The sequence below is a fragment of the Saimiri boliviensis genome, chromosome 7, assembly GCF_048565385.1.
Source record: "Saimiri boliviensis isolate mSaiBol1 chromosome 7, mSaiBol1.pri, whole genome shotgun sequence".
Classification (NCBI taxonomy): domain Eukaryota; kingdom Metazoa; phylum Chordata; class Mammalia; order Primates; family Cebidae; genus Saimiri; species Saimiri boliviensis.
The window spans coordinates 32780439-32793877 of NC_133455.1; the positions used below are offsets into that span (position 1 = coordinate 32780439).

At 50.9% G+C, this 13439-nt stretch overlaps 1 pseudogene; it reads left to right on the plus strand.

The window, feature by feature from the left end:
• The first annotated feature begins 98 nt into the window (after positions 1-98).
• LOC101050113 (golgin subfamily A member 2-like) lies at positions 99-12341 on the plus strand (annotated as a pseudogene).
• Positions 12342-13439: the final 1098 nt, after the last annotated feature.

Consider the following 13439-nt stretch of genomic DNA (forward strand, 5'->3'; position numbering starts at 1 on the left):
TCTAGGTGTGACCCTGATTACACCTCTTCTGGCTCAGTCACACAGCTGTATGGTAGGCAACTGGAGGTGTTTAGCAGTGGTTGCCAGGATCATACTGATGTGGCCACAATTTCGCCTCTTTCCCTGCCCTGCGATGTCCAAAGAAACCTGACAGAGCAAACTGGCCACAACCAACAAAAAGGTAAAATGCACCACATTGTGCCCCCAACCACAACCCAGGCTCAGGCCCCCTCCGATGGCAGGACTGCTGCCAGAGTCTGTGCCACACCTGAGACACACTGGGCTAGGCCCCCTCAGTGCCTCTGGGCTCCACCCACCAAAATCTTGTCAGCCAGCCCTGCCCCCTCAGCAGCCTAGCCCCTGTCCTCACCAGTTGCTTTGGGTGGGTGACTTTGGGTGGGTGACTCCTGGGGCTCCGTGCTCCATACTCAGTTCTCACCTCCTGCCGCCCCAAGCCTGACCTCCCTGGGGTCTTTGGGCTCACATCTCCAAGGACCTGGATCCTGGCCCTGCACCCCCTCCCCCATCTTGAAGTAGTGACTCAGGCATCATGCTGATCTCCCACCACCCCAGTGAGGAGTGAAATGTAGTGACCTCACAGTGTCCCTAGGAACTATTATTACTGCCATGAGACCAGCCTTTGATCTTAGGACCCAGTCCCCTAAGTGTTCACACCCTCTTTCTGGTTCCTGTGGTCGCAGCATAAGTTTCCAGCTGGAAGGGGAATGAGGACTATGGGACCTAGGAGCAAGAGGTTTCAGGCTGCCTTTACTCCCTTAACATAGATATTGGCAGGGTGAAAAGCCCACACTTCCCATGTGAGTTCAAAACATTGACAGTGTCTTTGGGTGGCAGTAGAAGAATGGGTTTGGTTTGGTTTTCTCCCAGGCTTCTACTCTCCAGAGAGTTTAGCATTTTTCTCTGAGTTCTCCACCTCATATTTGAATTCTCCATGGTTCTGGGACCAGAGTGCTCTTCAGTCAGTGGTCTCTGGAGTGAGATCTGCTCATCTTCTGTGGAACAGATCTTGGGAAACTGAATTTGACAGCTTGAATCTTCCTCATATCATCTCAACCTGGGGTACTTTGAGTGCCTGGGATTGTTGCCTCTCAGGAAAGTGCTAGCCTGACTGGTTGTCAGGAGCCCTGTGTTTCTGCCCTGACTCGGTTCTTAATTTGCTCTTTGATTCTGAACAAGCCATCTCTCCTCCTTGGGCTTGCATTTCTTGAGGAGATAGAGTTAGAGAATATCAAAGGTCTTTGTTAGCTCTGAGAGTCGAAGGTTTAAAGGCCCACTTGAATGTAAACCTCAAGGCCAAGGGCTCCTGTCTTTTTCCATCTTACATCTCTGCGATTAAGAACCATACCTGGCTGGTATGTGCTGAGTAAACGTTTGTTAAATGAATGAACCTTTCTAAATCACAAGCTGGCAGAAGGGTGGGCTTTTCTCAAACTTCATCTGTAGAGGTTTATGTTACTGTCCCTTTGAGAGAATCCAGATTCAGACTTTCAGTCCTGTGGCTATGGGCCAAAATCAACAAAGACCCAAATCCCCTTTCCTTGGGAGCTTGAGGAGAGTTTACCAGTTCACGTTTCCATTGGGTCTGAGAACTTTGCCTTTAAAATCCATTCCTGGCCCCCGCCTACCCCTTCCTTGTTTGGGGAATAGAGTCAAGGGGCCACCCTTAGTCCTCTTCCTTTGACTCTCCCCACAGGAAAAAACAGAACCAAGAAATTGTGGATCAGTTGGAAGAAGTAACTCCTTGCTCACAACTTGACTGCTGGGTTTGGGGGGCACCCAGACTGCTGGGTTTTGTAGAGGCCTCAGTTTCATCTTGCTCACTCCCAGCCTGGGGAAGAAGGCTCACCCCCAGATTCCACCCTATCCCCATAAGTTCCCTAATAACTTGGTCCCGTGGGTGGAACTACCCTAGGGCATTGTTAGCTTTCTGGGGGTGTGTTCCTTGCTGTGCCATCTCTGCGTCCCCCAGCAAGAGCTCTGTCTTCCTCTTCCTATAGGAAAAGAAAGAATGCCACCAAAAGCAGGGAGCCCTAAGGGAGCAGTTACAGGTGAGTGGAGGGTGTGAATTTCCCTCTTGTCCTCTGGAGAATGTTTCTTTCCTCTTCTTTCAGCACTTGCTTGGCTTTTCTCCCAAAGGTTCACAGTCAGACTGCAGGAATCCTTGTATCAGAGAAAGCTGAGTTACAGACAGCCCTGGCTCACAGGCAGCATGCTTCCAGGCAGAAAGAAGGTGGGAATCTGGGCACCCCATCATTCTTCAACCTGGCACTTTGACAGGCCTTTAGGGGGAGTCCTCTGGGCTCCATCTCAACCTCTCTCATTCCAGGAGAGTCTGAAGATCTGGCCAGCAGCCTGCAGTATTCCTGGCAGCATGTGGGAGAGTTGGAGTAGGCTCTCTTTGCTTTCACCACACAGCAGAAGGCAGACAGGGTGATTCCAACCACTTGCCCCATCCCCTGGCAGCCTGGCTTCTCAGATGGAGGAGTGAGCCTAAAGGTCCCTTCTGCAGGATGGAGTGTCCTGCCCAGAAGGCAGCATGGGCCATTTCTCCCTGCTTTTATGTGTGTTTGTTAGAGGCAGCCTAACAAACACTGCTGTGTTTGAGTCAGCTGCTGTGGGTGAGTTGGGGGTGCTGTGGGGAACAAGCACTGGACCCAGAGCTCCGAGGCCAAGTCCTTGCCCTGCCCTTACTTGGCTATGGCCTTTGCCAAGTACTAGGTAGGGAATATGGTACTTGTACTGTGAAGGTACAGAAGAGTATCTTTAGTATGTTACCATTTGTGTAGAGAGAGGGAACATGTGTGTGTATATGTGCATACATACTATGATAATACACAATAAAACATGTCTGGAAGGATTCATAAAAAAACTCGACGGGAAGGAGAGCATTAGGACAAATAACTAATGCGTACGGGCATAAAACCTAGGTGACAGGTTGAACGGTGCAGCAAACCACCATGGCACATGTATACCTATGTAAAAACCTGCAGCTTCAGCACATGTATCCCAGAACTTAAAGTAAAATAAAAAATAAATAAGTAAAATAAAACACAAAACAAAAAATTTGGGAGAGAGGAACAGGGTGGCTAGGAGATATTTCCCTTCTGTACCTTCTGAGTTTTGGACTATGTGAATGTATCATCCTTTTAAAAAGTGAACAAAAGATGAATTTTGTCCTTCCTATCTGTGCCCCCACCCCCAGTGAACAAAGGGGCTTAGAGAATCAGATATACCTGGGTGTTCAAATCCCAGCTCTGTCTGAGTGATGTTAGGCCAGCACTTAACCTCTAATACTCCATGCTTTTTATCTACACCATAGAGGTAATAATAGTAGCTATCTCATGGTGGTTGTGAGGATTAAATGGGATTGTTAACATGGTGCCTGGTGAAGCACTCAATAAAGCTTCAAACAGTGGCAGTAATAATGGTAAAACAATAGCAGTATTATCTGATCTCTCTGGGCCTCTGTTAGTCAGCTATAAATTTGATCTCTTTCTTTGTCCCTTCCATGTTACTAACTTCTTTTAAAAACAAGTGAGTCCATGTGCTTGGAAATGCCTTCAAAAAATGTTAAGTGTGATTTAGAGTGAGGAAGTGTTACTGTGGAATAGTTATTGTAGCTATTGTTACTGGTAGGCCAGCTGCTCCTCTGCCTGCTGTATCCTGACTTAACCTTTGGTCTGTATTTGCAGGACAACAAGGAGTTAACCAAAAAGAGAGATGCTCTCAGGCTGGAGTTATACAAGAACAGGTAGTTATACACCTTCCACATGGGGGAAGGTGGGATGGGAGGTCTGGGGGCCCTTAGCATGAGTGATGTGCTGGGAGGTTGAGGGGGTACAGGTAATCATGGTGAGGTGGTCATACAGGTTTGCACGTATGCACAGCTAAGCTATAGTGCTGGTGACTCAAGGTGTAGCCTTGGGCAACTCATGTTTTCTGTCTGGCCTGCCAACTGTGACTTTTGATTCCTGGGTTCCTTCCAGTGCCATGGTTCTGTGGTTGTAGGGCAAGGGTAGAGGGTTGATCACCAAAGCAGTCCTTTCTGTTCTTCGTTCATTCCTCTCTCTACTGCTTCTGGCCATAACCAAAGCCAATAAGGACCTGAAGCAGGAGAAATCAGAATTGGAAAAGAAGCTTTGAGTCCTAGTGACTGAGAAGGCTGGCATGCAGCTTAACTTGGAAAACCTGCAAAAGAAATTAAAGGTGACTAAACCCCTGCTTCAACAGGCGATTGGCCACAGCCTTGGGGGCATGGTGGTTGGAGCCCCATTCACCTGGGGCCATGGTCTAAGGATCATGCAGGGTATGGGGAGGCTCCAGCCAAGAGTTGGAAAATTGGGGTCTTTATTCTGATCCTGCCATAGAATCCTCTAGAAACTGCTAAAAATCTACAAATTGGGGCCCTGCCATAGACCTGGGGAATCAGAATCTCAGGGTTAGGGCTTAAAAATTTTTTTTCTTCTTTAAGCATCGTGGATAGAAACCTTACTTTATAGGTTACATTTATATGGCTAGTTATTGAGTCTGTTTATTTTCTTCTGAGGTTCAAGCCAACACTTTGACTATTCTATGGTAATAATAGAGAGTGGAGATCTTTTTTTTGGAGTGGGGGATGGGTCTCGCTCTGTTACTGAGGCTGGAATGCAGTGGTGTGATCTCGGCTCATTGCAGCTTCTACTCAAGCGATCCTCCTGCCTCAGCTTCTCAAGTAACTGGGACTACAGTTGCACACCACCACGCCTGGCTAATTTTTGTATTTGTAGAGATGGGGCTTTGCCATGTTGCCCAGGCTGGTCTTGAACTCCTGAGCTCAAGTGATCCACCTGCCTCAGCATCCCAAAGTGTTGGGATTCAGGCAGGAGCCACCACGCCCAGCCTGAGATCTTTTTCAAATTATTTAATTTTTTATTTCTAAACCAAACTTGACAATAGAGTTGTATTGACCGAGTTGTACATTGAGCCTAGCCCTAGCCCTTTTAGGGGGCACTGTGTGGAATGGCATAGGCTCCCCAGATCTAAACTTCTCACTCTTCACCATCCAGTTTTCAAACTGGTGTGAAGCCCCTGACGCTAACCAGCAGTTACAGCAGGCCATGGAGGAGTGGGCACAGCTGGAAGCATACCTGGGGCAGGTGAGGCTTTGCAGGGGAGGGATGTGGAAGGAAGATGACCCCAGGTGACCAGGAGCTGGTGAGGACCAGTGACAGTCCTTTCTAACTTCTGTGCCCATTCTTGCAGGTAATAGAGTCAGTTAGAGAATTACAAATAGAGAGAGACAAGTATGCTGAAAATCTGAAAGAAGAGAGTGCCACGTGGCAGCAGAGGATATAGCAGATGTCAAAGCAGGTGAGACCTGATCCTTCAGCCTCCCACTTTAGATTGGTCACTCGATCTTTCTCCGCATCTATAAAATGGGAGGACTACAGCCAGAGCTTGTCATGGGTCTGGGCTGTGTGGAGGTGGGGTCAGAGAGGGAGTTGGTAGCCTGTCCAGCCAGTTGCCACCTCCTCTCTTCAGGGCCCTTTCCCCTGTACTTTGGACAGGTGCACACACTGAGGGAGGAGAGTGTGAGTCAGGTACAGGAGCTAGAGATGAGCTTGGCTGAACTGAGGAACCAGATGGGTAAGCTGGGGCTGGGGTGACCTAGCAGCAGTACTGGTGTCAGAGGGCTGTAAGAGTGGCTTAGAATGCCCCAGGAAGGTGGTGGATAGAGGGCTTTGGGATAGAGGGAAAGAGGTCTGTGCCAGGAGATGGCAAGTCTGGTAATCTCCATGAACCTCAGTGTCCCCATCAGCAAAGAGGGAGGAGTGCCCATTGTCAGCCACCCACAGATGTCTCTATCAGAAAGTGATAGAGCAGAGAGGCCAAGTTTGGGGAGCCTGAGAGGAGCTGTGGACCAAGAGGAGGACTTTTTTTTTTTTAAGAATCTAGAGGCCGGCTGGGCACTGTGGCTCATGCCTGTAATCCCAGCTCTTAGGGAAGCAGAAGCAGGAGGATAGCTTGAGCCCAGGAGTTCGAGACCTGCCTGGGCAATATAGCAAGACCCCCTTCTCCACCAAAAAAAAAAAAAAAAAGAAGAATCCAGAGGCCCTTATTGTCTGCTTCCTTTCTTAGCTGAATCCTGCCCCTGGAACTCCCAGCAGGGCCCTCCAAGGTAGTACAGCAGCTACAAGCGGAGGCAGAAGGGAGCTGGAGAGTCTGGCAGGACAGCTCTAAGCCCAGGTGCAAGAAAATGAGCGCTTCAGTCACTTGAACCAGGAGCAGGAGGAGAAGCTTGCTGGAATTAGAGCAGGCGGCTGAGCTCTGTGGGGAGCGGATGGAGTTGCCTAGGTAAATCCTGGAGATCACACAGAATGTCTGCAACACCATCAGTCACATGTTGTCCCAGAACCATGAGCACAAGGAGGAGCTGGTCAAGTTGCAGAGCGGATTCATAAAGCTGGTGTGTGACCCCATTTGGGGAGCCTGCCTTCCTCCCTAGCCCTCCCAGCCTTTCTTTTCCCACCCATAAAACGGGGCACCCTCATGTGAGATGGTACTTCTGAAGGCACCTGTGAACCAGAACCCTGCTCTGATGGCTGTGGGGAAGAAGGAATAATTTTTCTAACCTGCCTTCACCCTTCCTGGTGCCATGGGAGGCAGACACCAAGTTCTGGGGTCTCCAGCTGCAGCGGGTGGCTGCTGATTGCTTCTGTCTGTACAGACTAACAAGAACATGGAGATCACCAGCGCGCTGCAGTCGGAGCAGCACGTAAAGAGGGAGCTGGGAAAGTAGCTGGATGAGCTGAAGGAGATGGTAACCCTGCCCCATCCAGGAAGGGCTGGGAGGCAGGCACCGGGCTCTGGGGAGGTGAGGTGGGAGGCCAGAGGCAGCTACAACCTGGGGGACAGGTGACCTCAGCACCCTCCAGGGCAGTCCTGTGACTGTTTCTTGCTTCCGGCCATCTGACTTTTAGCAGTGAGCTCCTCCCAGGTCTGGACATCATCATCCCAGCTAGAAGCATGGAGCCCCACAATCATACGGAAGGAGATGGTGGTATACGAGGCTCCTTAGATTCAAACTAGAATTCCGGCCTCGTCTCCACTGGTCACCATTCAACTACTTTGCATCTCTAAGTCTCGGTTTCTTTAACTTAAAAAGGATGTTAGCACCTTCTTTGCAGAGGTGCTGAGGATTAAATGAGATAATACGTGGAAAGCATTAGGCATGTAGCACACTTAGCAGATGGTGGTTGGCTCCCTCTGCTTTTCTGCCAGTCTGTGGCCTACAGTTTAAATGGTGGGAAGAAGGGTGTGAGATTTGAGGCTGGGAAAGGAGGCATGGGGCCCTGGGCAAGGGAGGCAGTCTCTTAGTCCTGAAGCAAGGGGCTAGGGGCCTGGGTAGGCAACGGAGCCCCACAGTGACCTTGCAACCCTATTTATGGGCCACCCACCACCTGTCCTAACACCTCGGGTCTTTCTGCAGATGGAGCTGAAGAGCCAAGAGGCTCAGAGTCTGCAGTGGCAGAAGACCAGTACCTGGGTCACCTGCAGCAGTATGTGGCCACCTATCAGCAGCAGGTGGCCACCTATCAGCAGCTGACTTCTGAGAAGGAGGGGCTGCACAACCAGTTGCTGTTGCAGACCCAGCTCATGGACGATCTGCAGCAGCAAGCTCAAAGCAAAGCAGTGGCCAAGATAGCCTGCCACGAGTTGGGGAAGACCCAGGTAAGGGAGTTGCTGAGGGTGAGGTCCCGAGGGGGATGACCTGGGAACCTCCTTCTCAGTCTCTTTCCTGCCCCCTTAGGAGTGCCTGGAAGCTGTTAGCCAGCAGAACCAACAGCCTCAGGCCCAGTTAAGCCTCATGGCTCTCCCTGGGGAAAGTACCGGAGAGTGCTCACAGGAAGAGGAGAGAGGCCCAGGAGGAAGGGGGAACTGTTAGCAGTGTAGGATTGAGGAGTTAGAAGAGACCTTTAGAACAGCTGATCATTATGCTGACTGGGTGTCCACACCAAGTTTGCCATCAATATGGTGACCTCCTGGGAGCAGGGGACCACCAGGTTGCCTAAGGAGGGTGAACTGCCTCAGGTCAGAAGTGGAGCAGGTGAGAACTTTTGTGCTGTTGGTAGTGAGACTGTACCTGGGCAACATAGCAAGACCTTGGCTTTTTAAAAAATAAAAATAATAGCTGCTTATTCTCCCCTGGGGAGGGTAAAAAATAAAAATAATACCTGCTTATTGTCCCCTGAGGAGAGCCTGGCCCAGGGCTACACAGTAAGGGTGGGGGCAGAGGTTGACCCACTCTACCCTTGTTGGGTTTTTTGAGGACCCCTCTGGCTACCCCCACAGGAGATAGACTGAAAAGTGAGGAGGAGGAGGTGGCTTAGCCCATGCTGAGCATCTGGAGGACTTGGAAAACTAGGAGGCTATGGTGAGCCTGACTCCCTCTGCCCCACCTTTGCTGCCTCGCTCTGTGGTCCCTCCCAGACCCCCTTCTCTTGGTTTCCCAGCCTTCTGATTTCTCTGGCCCCTCACCGCTTTTCTGGGAGCCAGTGGTCAGACACCATTTCACCTGTGACTAACAGGTACACCCTCTGAGGCCCTAAGGGAAGGTGGAGGCTGCTCTCCATCTCCCTGACCTGTTTGTCCTGTGTATCCCCCTACAAGAATGCACACCTCTTCCCTGCAGGTGGCATTTTTCAGCTCAGCTGTAGCTAGTGCTGAGGAGAAGCAGGCACTGCTAGGTGGGCAGCTGAAGGAGCAAGTAGTACACTGCCAGCACCTGGCTCATCTACTGGCTTCTGCCCACAAGAAGCCTGAGGTGGCAGCCCCAGCCCTAGGAACTGGGGCAATTCCATGTGGGGAGACCCACTGGGCCCTGCAGGTGGCCATGGAGAAGATGCAGATGAATGAGTCTTTCCTGGCATGGGCCAAGAAGTTCGGGGTAGGCAGGTCACTGCTGAGATGTAACCCCATTATTTTGGCTCCAGAGCCACATTATGGAGCTCATGCAAGAGAAGGTGGGCCTGAAGAAAAGGGTCGAGGAACTGGAACATCGCTGCATTCAGCTGCTTGGAGAGACAGAAACCATCGGTGAGTGGGAAGCCAGGGCACTGCAAAGGGAGCTGCATATCAATCAGAGGGGCCCCAGTGTCTGAGCTCTGTCCTGCAGGAGAGTACATCACACTGTACCAAGCCAGAGGGCAGCACTGAAGGAGCAGCACCGGGAGGAGTGTATCAGCAGGCTGATCCAGGACAAGGAGATGAAGGTAGGGCATGGAACATCTCTGTAGGGTGGAGGTGGAGGTGGGGGTAGGGATGGGCTCAGGCACAGGCAGAGGTGCAGTAGCTGAGCACCCCTCCCTCCAGGTAAAGCTGCTGGAGCTGGTGTTGCAATTTGTGGGCTACTGCAAGGAGTGGAGTGGCAGATTCCTGGCAGCTGCCCAGAACCCTGCTGATGAGCCTGCCCCAGGGGCCCCAGCTCCCCAGGAGCTTGGGGCTGCCAACAGGCAGAGCGATGAGTAGAGCCCTTGGGCAGGCAGGACACACAGGAGCAGGGGAGGGCTCCTGCACAGTGCCCTGCCTCCCTCTCTTCAAAGATCTCTTCAAGGTGAGCCTTGCCAGCAGCATGGAGCCTGCACAAGGAGAGGCGGGGGAGGGTTCTCCCTGCCACAGCCTCACTGCACAACAGATCATGCAGCTGCTTTGTGAGATGCAGAACCCCTAGGAGTGCCCAGGCTTGGGCAGCAGCCCCTGCATTCCTTTTTTGTACTGGATGGATGAGAATGATGAGGTGAGGATCACAGTCATCTAAAAGCTGACGACTGTCAGCAAAGCCTGGAGAAGTGGGACTGGAGACTCTGCCCCTACCATGTCCCTACCACCCCTTCCCAGCCACCCCTTTACCTTTACAGTAGCAAGCATAAGACCTCTAATGGTGGGAGACAGGTGCAGATGAGGTGAAGATCACCATAATCTAAAAGCAGGCCACTAAATTAAGAAATAAAAATTATGGGATTAAAAAAAAAGAATGGGATTAAAAAAGAAGTTATGGGATTAAAAAAAGTTACGGGATAAAATATGGGATTTAAAAAGTTAAGTTACAGTATATAAAAAGTTATGGAAAAAAGTTATGAAAAGTTACGGTATTAAAAAAAAGTCAGGATAAAAATTAAAAATAAATAAAAGCAGGCCACTGGTCAGCAAAGCCTGGAGAAGCGTGGGGCTGGAGGCTTCACCCTCATTATGTCCCTGCCACCCCTTCCCAGTCACCTCTTTACCCTTACAGTAGCAAAATAAGACCCCTGTCTAATGGGAGGCAAACATACAGACCTTTTGCCACCTTGGCCAGGGGTGACTCCTTAAATTTCTGGATGATGATTATTGTTATTTAAGAGTCAGAGGCTCATAGAATTGGCTTGTTTGGAGGAAGCCTGATGGCCTCCTTAACTCTCACCAAAGCAATTTTTCCCTCAGTGGGGGCTCCCACCTTCTTACTCAGAGAGGCAGCTGAGGCAGGACAATGGGGTTAATGTAGACCAGATGGGGGCATGGGCTGCTGGGGTGGCCCCCGTTCCCCAGTGTACATAACTGTATCTGTGTAACATTTTGTATATTCTGGTGGTTGGGCCTCCCTCTGTATCATAGCAGAGGTTGGAGCTGGCATATGGGAAGGAGGTTCTAATTATTTGGGGCTGGGAAACATTTTTTAAAATTTTATTTTATTTTATATTATTTTAGAGACAGTTTTGCTCTTGTTGCCCAGACTGGAGTGCAATGGCACGATCTTGGCTCACTGCAACCTCTGCCTCCCAGCTTCAATCAATTCTTCTGCCTCAGCCTCCTGAGCAGCTGGGATTACAGGCATGCACCACCACACCTGGCTAATTTTGTATTACTTATTGATATTGAAATGTATTGATAGGACAGAGGAAGGAGGCAGAGATGGGGTCATGGCTCCATGGTGATGCAACTCCTGTTTATTTTGCTTTTTATTTTGGAATAAATATGATTATCCATATACTGCTTGGCCTGGTGTGTTCCTGTTTCCCTCATTGGGTCCTGGAGTTTGTGAAACTGAACCGCCAGCCCCAGAGTGTCTGAGCATGTCCAGCTGTGTTGTTGGGACCTTCCAGGTGTGTTAACCTGTGTGCTGCCTAATGACACCTGGGAGATTCCACAGGGACTGCCATGGAGCCTATGGGGGGACAGTGGGGCCCTAACAGTCAACAGGCTCAGAAGCCCGATCTAGCGGTGGCAGGGAAGGTAGGTGCCAGCATCCAAGGGCACTGACTTCCATCCAGCCCAGGTGTCTTCCATTTTATCCCCCTGCCTCCCTCGCCTGTCTGTGCCTGGTGGCCTGTTCTGTCTGTCCCTCCAGAATGCCAGCTGCCCCACAGGGTTCCTCCTGGCTAAGTTCATGGCTCTGCCCCCTACTGGCCAGAGCCGGCTTCACAGGATGAGTGGGCTAAGCTCCATGGGCTTTCCAGGAAAAGTGTCCCTCAGAAAAGATAGGGCCTTTTCACTGCTCCCAACTGCACCCTAGTAATGGTTTGGCCCTTCCACTCCCCTGAGCTCCACAGAGAACACAACCAGCAGAGGACACATTCCCTGTCATACAGAAATGGGTTCTATTCTCAGCCAAGGCACAGCAGGACTGGTGGAGACTGTCAGGCCATGCAGCTGTTTTCACAGCACCCCTATGCTTGTCGGGGCGGGGGGAGGGCAGGAGGGATGGCGCAGGGCTGGCTGTTTGCAAACCAGGCATGACAGGGAGGCTCACTGGAGGTGGCACACTTTGGATGGGGATTGTTGGGGGACAGTGTTCTCTTGTAGTTGGGCCACAAGGACAGCATGGTGACTGATTCCTAGTGCTAGAGGCCAGGTGGTTAGCCATGTGTAGGGGTATGTGTGTGTGTGTGTGTGTGTGTGTATGTACATATATATTAGGATTTATAGAACAGGGCAGGGGCGTACCACAGAGTGGACAGAAGTTTTCACAATGGTCATGCCTGGATGTGTCAGCTCACCACTACGACAGACCATCACAGATGAAGGGGGCTGGGGACTTGCAGGCTTGGAAAGGGAAGTCTCTGAGGAGGGATCTGTTTAGAGGTGGAAGAGGGGCCTGGGGCTCTCAGGATGGGATGGACTTGCTTGACCCAATTGGCTAGCAGTTGGAGAGAAAGCAGAGAAAAAATGGGAGAGAGAAAAGCAAAGAGAGAGCTGGTAAGGCAAGTTAAGCGCAAGGCCACGCCGCAGCAGTGGTGGGAGGGCCAGGGAGTGAAGGACGCAGGTGCATGTGTGGCAAGGTTCCTGGAAAAGGGGCTGGAAGGGAAAGGGGCAGAAGATAGAGGGAGGAGCCGGGGCTTCACAGGTACTACCTGGGGGCTGCAGCAACCCTCCCCACCCTACACATGCTGGCCTCTCACATGGCACCAAGGCACACCCACAGTTCAGACTGATTCTCAGCCCCCTTGGGCGTCCCTCTTCTCTGATCACACTGTCTTCCAACCTGCTCTCCAGGGCCACCCCTTGTCTTGGAGAGCCCTATGTAACAGCTCCCAGCCCTGATAGACAACAAACACTGCTTGAACCAGGAAGGTGAAGCTAAAAGGTATAGATGGCTGGAGAGAGTGCCAGATTCCCCTCTGGGCAGTTAGAAAGCCCAGGACCCTCTGAAGGGACCTGGGAGAAGCAGGGAGGGCAGGCAGTCAGATACCAGTGGCCATAGATTTACAAGTCTAAGAGGGGAGTGTCAGCTGGTAGGGGTGGGGGTGGGGGTGCAGGTTGCATAGATGAGCCTGGGCCCTTCCTGCTGGGAAAAGCAAAAGAGAGTCAGTGGCAGGGGAAGCCTGGCTGGAGTTCAGTTGGGCCAGGAGGCACTGTCGTCTCCTTGGCTGAATGGCGCAGGCTAGAAGCAATAGGCCAAGGTGCGTGAGCCCACTTGCTGGCTATGGTCCTTCAGCTGGGGCCAGAGACACTGCCTTTAGTCACATGCCAGTAGGTATGACACTACCTGGGAGGGAGGCAAGACCTCATCTCTACTTAAAACAAAAACAAAAAAAACAGAAACAAATTAGCCAGGTGTGTGAGGCAGGAGGATCGCTTGAGCCCAGGAGCTTGAGGCTGCAGTGAGCCATGACTGTGCCACTGTACTCCAGCCTTGGCAACAGAGGAAGACTAGGTCTAAAAAAAAATTAGGAAAGATGGGAAGGAGGGCTATCACATCTTGATTTTCTCTAAACTTTAATTGAAATTTAGCTTTTCCTTCCATGGTGAATGTTGCTAGGAACAAACCTCATTAATGTTAGCAGCACCTGTTACTTTGTTACTAACAGAAATCACAGGTATTTTCGTATTACACTGCAGCTGTTGCAGGCATCTTGAGATATCATTTTTGCTCATCATTGCCTCAAAATTATAGTAATTAGACC